General features: G+C 49.9%; 1 long non-coding RNA gene across 1 annotated transcript; it reads left to right on the plus strand.

Annotated features, from left to right (window-relative positions):
- Window positions 1-597: 597 nt before the first annotated feature.
- LOC116947860 (uncharacterized) lies at window positions 598-6,140 on the plus strand. Its single transcript, XR_012945737.1, has 2 exons — window positions 598-1,088; window positions 2,950-6,140. It is a non-coding gene; the product is annotated as an uncharacterized LOC116947860 (long non-coding RNA).
- The last annotated feature ends 1,542 nt before the right edge of the window (window positions 6,141-7,682 follow it).

Below are 7,682 nucleotides of genomic sequence, written 5' to 3' on the forward strand. Positions count from 1 at the left end.
CGGAACGACGTCAAAGGGCGAGCAGTAAAAAAGCAAAGCCAAACGCCGATCGGTTTCAAAGACGGACGCGTATGTTATCAGTGCACGGTTTGTGTGCGTGTGCCGGATTACCCGAGGAGCAAAAGTAGCTACGAATGCCACGGGCCCCGCACTTTCAAGAGCCCCGCGTTAAATGCTTTCAAGCTATCAATTCCGGTTCAGTGATTCTGCACTTGCTCTATTACTAAAGTACTATGCCGCCTTCAACATTTATGAACGACCGGGTGTTTAAGGTTAGAGGTTTGTCGTATTATCTGGCTGTATAGCAAATGAAATAATACGATTACTCTACTAGGCAAGTAAAACATTTCATTTGTTTTAACATTCGTGTTTTTTTTAGGGCCAATTTATAACATATGCTACAGGCCCCGCACTAGCTTAATCCGGCACTGTTTGTGTGTGTGTGTACGTTTTACCACAAGCATATTATGTGTGGTTAATGCAGACTTTTTGATGCCTTGCGATAAAAGGTGTCTGAACACCGCCCGTGTCATTGCCGATCATTATTTTCATTATTAGCACGTTTTGGCTACGTACGGTGCGAAATAAGTTTCAGCATACAAGTTGAACATACAAAGGGAGTAACACCTATAGTGAAGGCCAGCACGGCACACAAGGGGATGAGTGGACCCGCACCATGCCCGGCCACCTTTGTCTCCCTAGTGGCGATGTTTTACACTCCGCACCAGGTACTCATTTGAGGCTAAACCAACCTTGCAGAAGGCTCCGAACCTCCGATTAGCACGGTTGGCTACGTACGCTGCGAAATAACTTCTAAGCACGTACATTTAACTTCGCCTTCGATGCGTCGGTGCGGTGTCCCGTGCGTCCCGTGGTGCGCGTCTCATCCCATCCCTTCCCCTCCCAACGCCGTCGCCCTACAGAGGCTCCGGACGCCCGCCAACCTCCTGGTGGCCAACATGAGCCTGAGCGACCTCCTGGTGTCATTAGCCGGCAGTGGCCTCTCGCTGGGGGCCTGCGTGGGGCAACGGCTGGAATTGGGGACCCACTCGCCTGCATCTGGCACGGATTCGCCAACACTTTGTTAGGTGTGACATTCACCGCGCATGTCTTCAAAGTCAGCCGCCGCCGCTGCCGCGAGGTTGCTGTTGACATGAGCGTCATCGTGCATCGTACGTCACAGTTGAAGCGTCCTCACTGCTGCCCTTCCTTCCGATACCAGGGCAGCCACTGGGTGCTATGCACCTTTAAGTAGTCTACATTGAAAACTCGTTTCTTTAGAACCGCTTTTGTGCGTTCGGTTGCGTTCGTCATTCCCCCGCACCGCCGATTTGCACGGTTGGCTACGTTACGGTGCGAAATAAGTTCAACACGCGTAGAGTACATAAACGCCTGTTGTGTAATGTCAACATCAGCGTTGGGGAGAACAACGGGAGGTGGGGGGAGAGGCTGCCCACTTCGGTGCCCTACCCTGACCTTCATGGTGGTTTGCCAACAGTACTTTGCCCCCCTACCCCCCCCCCCCCCCCCAGCGCTGCTATAACGCAGTTCCTTGTACGAATGCATGTTGTGTGTTGAACTTCTTTCGCGCCGTACGTAGCCAGCCGCGCCGGGGAAGGTCAAATGAAAGTAAACACAAAAAAGCAGTTCTGATGGCATGGATTTTTCGATCGAGATGATTTAAAAGTGCCGGAGCTCCACAGTGGCTTTCAAATATTGGAAGGAAGAGCGTTCCAGACGGTCGCAGAAGCGCACCTGACAGCGCACGTGGCCGTGACACACTTTGTTCGACGGTTTTGTTTCTTGAGGGGTTACAGCCCGAGGCCTCGGATTGTGATGCCCCCCCCCCATCCCACTTGTTTTATTTGGGGGTGGGGGCAGAGCTTTGTGACGTCATATTTGAGGGGGGGTCTGACTTTTTGTGACGCCGTGTGACTAGGGGGGTGGGGGGTGAAAAATCGTCCAAAATCGCGTGACGTCATTAATGGACGGCTCCTAAGACGAATATTGTGATTTTGTTGTTGTTGGGTTAAATCGCATAAATGTGAAATGTATCGCAAGCCCACCACCACCTGATGAAGGCAATTAGCCAGGTTTGTCTGATTAACAAACCTAATTGGCACAGAACGTGCCAATTAGTTGCTACACACCGGTCGTGTGTGTGTGTTAGAGAGCAAAGCTACATGAACATTTACCATTTGGGTACGACGTTTCGCTGGTGATTACAACCAGCTCTGCATGAGGCGTACTCAAATTGTTAATATTGTGGGTTTTGCTGTCGAACACACAACCGGTGTGGTGCTGAAGTAGCGACTCATTGGCGCGTTTTATTCCACGTGGCAAAACGTACTCATTGCCTGTGTCGGGTTGAAGTGCATTTACGACACATTTCACAATTACGCGATCAAACCCAAAAAGACTACATGATGCAGGAGGGTGGGGGTTTTGCAATCTCTGGAACTGATCCCATGTTTGTGTTTTAGCCTCTAATAATCCTGATATGTGCGCTTGGACAGGGGCACGAAGTATCGATTAGACGATCGGCGGTTGTCGCAAACGAAGATTTGTTGATTGGAAACATTTCACAGAGAGAGAAGGCACATCGAACCGAAGGCTGAATTGTGCACAGAGAGGCTTTGCGAAGTTGTACGCTCGGGACGACACTTGAGAGCCAGGGAAATAAGGGCAAAGGCGCGAATTGAACTCAAGTTAAAGACATCGCAACGACTCTGAGTGACCGTGCACTCTCGGGCCGAACACCTCACTGGGAGGGGTCTCGATGCCCAGCGGTCGAGACTCCTTTTGTTATGCTTAACTCGCCTAAAACAATGACACCAACCCTAGCCAAAAACACCATCGTGACGCCGATTTCAGTGTTCGCGCAAAAAGACAAAACTCCATGCCCTCTCCGCCCCCCTCCCCCCCGCCCCGCTGTGCCCTACCGCGCAGTTCCGCAAGCTGGATCGCCTGCAGACACCTCGGGTGCTCAAGGCTCGGTGCTCCGAGAGGAAAGTCTCCGCCGTGTGCCTGCTCATGATGCTGCTCTTCCTGCTGCTCTTCCTGCTGGTCGCCCTACGCCGTCGCCTCACTGTTCGTGGCCTCCGGGTTTGAGCACCTGGTGTCCCCCCCCCCCACCCCCCGTCTCCATCGTGCCCTCCCTGCTCGCCAAGTCCAACGCCGTGTGCAACCCGCTCCTCTTCCTGCTCATGAGCGGCAACGTTTGTTGTTGTTTGCGACGATGACGGATATCGAAACGACGTGACATCAAAGCGATGTACAGGGTGGGATGGAGGCGAAGGTCCGAGGGCTTACGGGCACGAGAATTGACGGACGATGCTGTCGGCGACGTGAGTGCGAGTACTTCGCTTAGAGCGACGCTGCAGAACGCTGGTTCGTTAAAAGCGCTCTTTGCCCGCGACAGAATGACTAATACATTGTGGTCATGCTGCTAGGTGGACTAGCAGTCGTAAAATTCCACCAAATGGACTGTTTCGAGCCACAAATTGTTTGACAGGAATCTCTGTTACCGATAGAAAAAAAGATCCCATCTGCTGGATAAAACATTGCCTCTGCTCGATCACTGCTCAATCACTGCTGGATCACATAGACGCACGTATTCAACATATCGTAGCTCCATCACTGCTCAATCACATAGATGCACGTATTAAAATTGTGCGGTCACTCTTTGCCCAAATAAACACACGTATTAAAAGTGTCATAGCGCGCACAGTTGTTGTGTATTCGCTGTTTGCGTGCAGTTTCAGTTCCCTACCATAGCCAATATTAGTGGCCAGCACCACACCCCGGCCGCCTTTGTCTCCCTCGTTGCAAAATTTACGCATCGCTCCAGGTACTCATTTGAGACTGAGTCGACCTAGGCGGAGGGCCCTGGACCGTTTCAGATAAATCGTCACCGGTGTTGGTGACCGTGAGCGGGAATCGAACTGGGGTCTCCTGTGGCTCTCGTAGCTAACCGCTGCTCCACCGCTCCACCCCCCACAGTTCTTCCGGTGCCTGCGGACGATGTTCTTCACGCTGCGCTGGAGGGCCAACCTCAGCCAAGTGGGCATCGTGTGCCCGCAGTCGCAGCGCCGCCCGCGGCAGCGCGAGGCCGCGCGACCCAAGAAGAAGGTCACCTTCAACTCCAGCTCCATCGTCTTCATCATCTCGTCGAGCGAGGAGGACCCCGCCGAACCCGCCGACACCGAGGGAGAGTGGAGTGATGCGCTCGCCGCCAGCGGACACGTGCGTCGTTCATGTGAAGCCCACGTGACGAGCGAGAACGTGGCTCGCGTTCACTTTGACCGCGGGGCGTTTTCAGGACACGCGCGCGGAACGCGACTCGGACCGTCTAAACGATCCGGGGAAGATGTTTCTTGCGCGCAACAACCCCCCTCGCCTCTGTCCACGTGGAGCTAGCCGCTCGAAGTTAGTCCCGGGTGGTTGACTCGGCGCCAGTGTTTTTTTTTCCACGTGTGCCATAGCAATGTGGATTTCTCGCCAATGGCTCGGGGTTGTAAACGGAAGAGCCACCACCCCCAATTGTTCGTTTGAGCGGCGAGAAATCACTTTGATTTTCGCCCTACCCCAGCCGGCAGTACTAACACGCGCGCCGCGATCGTCCTGCAGGTCGCGTGCGGTGGGGTGAAGCGTTGGGCACTTCCATCTCTTCCAAGATAAAAGAGTCGGCCGAAACATCCGATGGGTGGGAAGCTCAAGATCTCCGTCTAGTGGAGGCCCTGCCGCCAGCAGTGGCGTGAGCGGCCTTTCTCAGGACTGCGCCTTTATATTTACATGTCAACAGGTAGCCTACACGTACGCATGCATGCATGTTGAACTTCTTTCGCACCGTACGTAGCCAACCGTGCCGATTGGAGGTGCGAGATGGTACATGCGGAGTCAAACGATGCGATAGCAAGTTGCCATATTCTGAAAGGATCTGCATGCACAGACATCCCAGGGTCGTGAAAATACCAGCACGAGATATTCAAACGCAAATCACGCGGTGACTATATCCTCCATGCGGGTTGTACGTTCGCGCGCGAGACAATCAGTGCATTCGTGACTTGAATTCCGACCGAGAGACGATGTCCGGGTTTTTTCTTGGCTTCGGAACGAGGTCGTTGATTCTGAAAACGTCGACAGGTTTGGCCGGTTTCAATCATTCAACGACCCGAATTAGTATGAGCTCGTCTGTCGGGAGTGAACTCCCTTGGTGTCCAAAGCCACGTGCGTGCGTGCATGTATGTATGTACGAGGTATTACGAAATATATATGGATTAATATATTTGGAAATGTACAATCTATTTAAAATCATAATTACTCTTTAATATTCTCAATTTGTTGCGGTACACCAATAATAACTAGAAAGACGCAAAAAGTAAATCTTAAATCCAGTCGCTTGAACTCTTGGCAGCTACTTTCATGACTGATGTCCCCTTTTAAAATATGCACATTGTACATATACAGAATGTGAAAATGTTTCATATATAACATTAATGCACGATATTGTAGACTATATTCATTTCCTTTAGTTTTAAAAAAGTGTTTAATATTTTTTTTACACGCGTTTACATCTGAAAAACGAAATCAGCTGGCACGTTTGCCAATGACGTGACAACATGATTTGATTAGCTATGTGAATTATTGGAGTTTAATTGGCATCGTACAAACCCGACCATCAAACTCCAAAAGAAACGAATTATGAATCGTAATATTGGTCGTGAAAGCCCTACGTAGAAATATGTTATTGCCTCTAGAATTTCTCCACGGGATTTCAGGAGGATGCATCTGCAAATGCCACACTCTAAACCAGTGGTTCTAAACCTTCACTACAGCCTTGCACCCATTTGGTTCTCAATAGTATTTTTTATAATGTTAATAAATACATGGGGTTTTATTAAACAAAGTATTTGTTTTTAAGTGCCCGTGCTACGTTTGTGTTTCGATGATTTACCTTCCAAAAAAATCTGGCCACGTCTCGCACCCCCAGAAAGGGCACCTCGCAACCCAATTTAAGAAGCGCTGCTTCAGACGTTACACACAGTATGTTGTGTACACGCGGGCGCGTCTGTACATATCGTTCGTCACTAACTCATTCCTGTTTAGAGTTAAAAAAATAAATGTCAGCACTTAAGCAACGTACTGTGTCTGCCCTCTGCTACCCTTACACAGCGGCCTACGCAACAACTGTTATACCCAAGGTGGCCACCCTACCCAATCAATAATTATCCAGACTCAATCGGATACGAAGAGCGGTCGAGATCTGACGAGATCGAGAATGTGAGCAATACGCAAGAAAAATATTGGATGCAGTTATTAATCTTGTGACGCTACCACGTTGTGTTTGAAAGAAAGAATGCCGTTTCGAATTAATCATCTAGCTAACCGTCGTAACCACGTGCCTCTCATTGAATTAGGAACACTATGAGTCATACTGCCAATCGCCAGGGAGATTTCGGTCATTAAACAAAGACGAAGATCCCCCGTATAGCCGTAACAGACTGTTGGGGCAAGTGCTGTTAGCGAGCACCTATGAAGGCCGGCACGGCACACGAGGGAGTTGATGACCAGCACCACGCTCGGCTGCCTTTGTCTCCCTAGCGGCGATGTTTACATATCGCGCTAGGTACTTGTTTTGAGGCTGAGTAGACTTTGAGGAGGCCCAGGAACTGTGTCCGGGTTCTTAGCGCAGCGCGCTAACCGCTACACTCCCGCTCATTGAACACACATGCGCACGTGTATTAATTGAATGTAATTGTTATGCGACTATAACTACACGTTCAGTATCATGTGCAAAAAAACAATCATCATCATGGAGGACCGCAAAGTTATGTGTGCTCTGAGCCCATTGCTTATTTTGTTGGCAAGATTATTCATATCGCAGTAAACCAAACTACACAACGAAAACATCGTTCGAGAATGAATTGTACAATTTTGGACCATCGACGAAGGTAAGTAACCTTTGTAGACTATAGAAATGTGTGTATGTGTGACTTCTGGTGCAGGTGAGACTAATACAACCTCGAAACATCTACCGTAGTATAAGACGCTTACCTCTGCATAACAAGCATGCAAACACAGGACATTTATAAATAATGATGAAAACACTTTTATTTTACCAGCTGAGCTATATCGCTCATTTTCAGACGCGCCCTGACCACAAATCATTGCTGAACGAAGTGGCCTATCGTGTGGAAATGTATAGCGGCCAAATAGTCTAAAAGCATGTTGATTCTAAATGTGGAGGGGGAAAAACCGGAGGACCCGGAGAAAAATCCACGTTGGAGCTAGAACACGCAAACTTAAAATATCCAGACATCGCCAGGGTCGAGATCGAACCCACGACCTCCTGTATACCAGGCGAGGTAGTTAACATCTCGCCACCGTGGCGCCTATCATCTCATTCTGTAATGTTCAACGTAAGGGGAGATTGGCAATGGTTAATAATAAAAAAAAACGGAGTGGCAGCCACGGGATAGAACTCGTCCGAGATTTCGTCCACCGAGGAGATGGAACGATTACATCGGTTCGTGTCCAGGTGCTCGGCAGATGACATCGCACAATAACATCGCTTGGAGAGGTCTTCATCCAGCAGTCGACATGCCATAGCCGATGGTCAATTTTCAATGCAGCAGGCCGTGACGGTGGCGTGGCCATAGCGGAGGTGGCGGCGCGCTCGC

This window comes from Petromyzon marinus, chromosome 31 (genome assembly GCF_048934315.1).
Source record: "Petromyzon marinus isolate PM22_M1 ecotype Great Lakes invasive population chromosome 31, UKy_Petmar_22M1.pri1.0, whole genome shotgun sequence".
In the NCBI taxonomy this organism is placed as follows: Eukaryota; Metazoa; Chordata; class Hyperoartia; order Petromyzontiformes; family Petromyzontidae; genus Petromyzon; species Petromyzon marinus.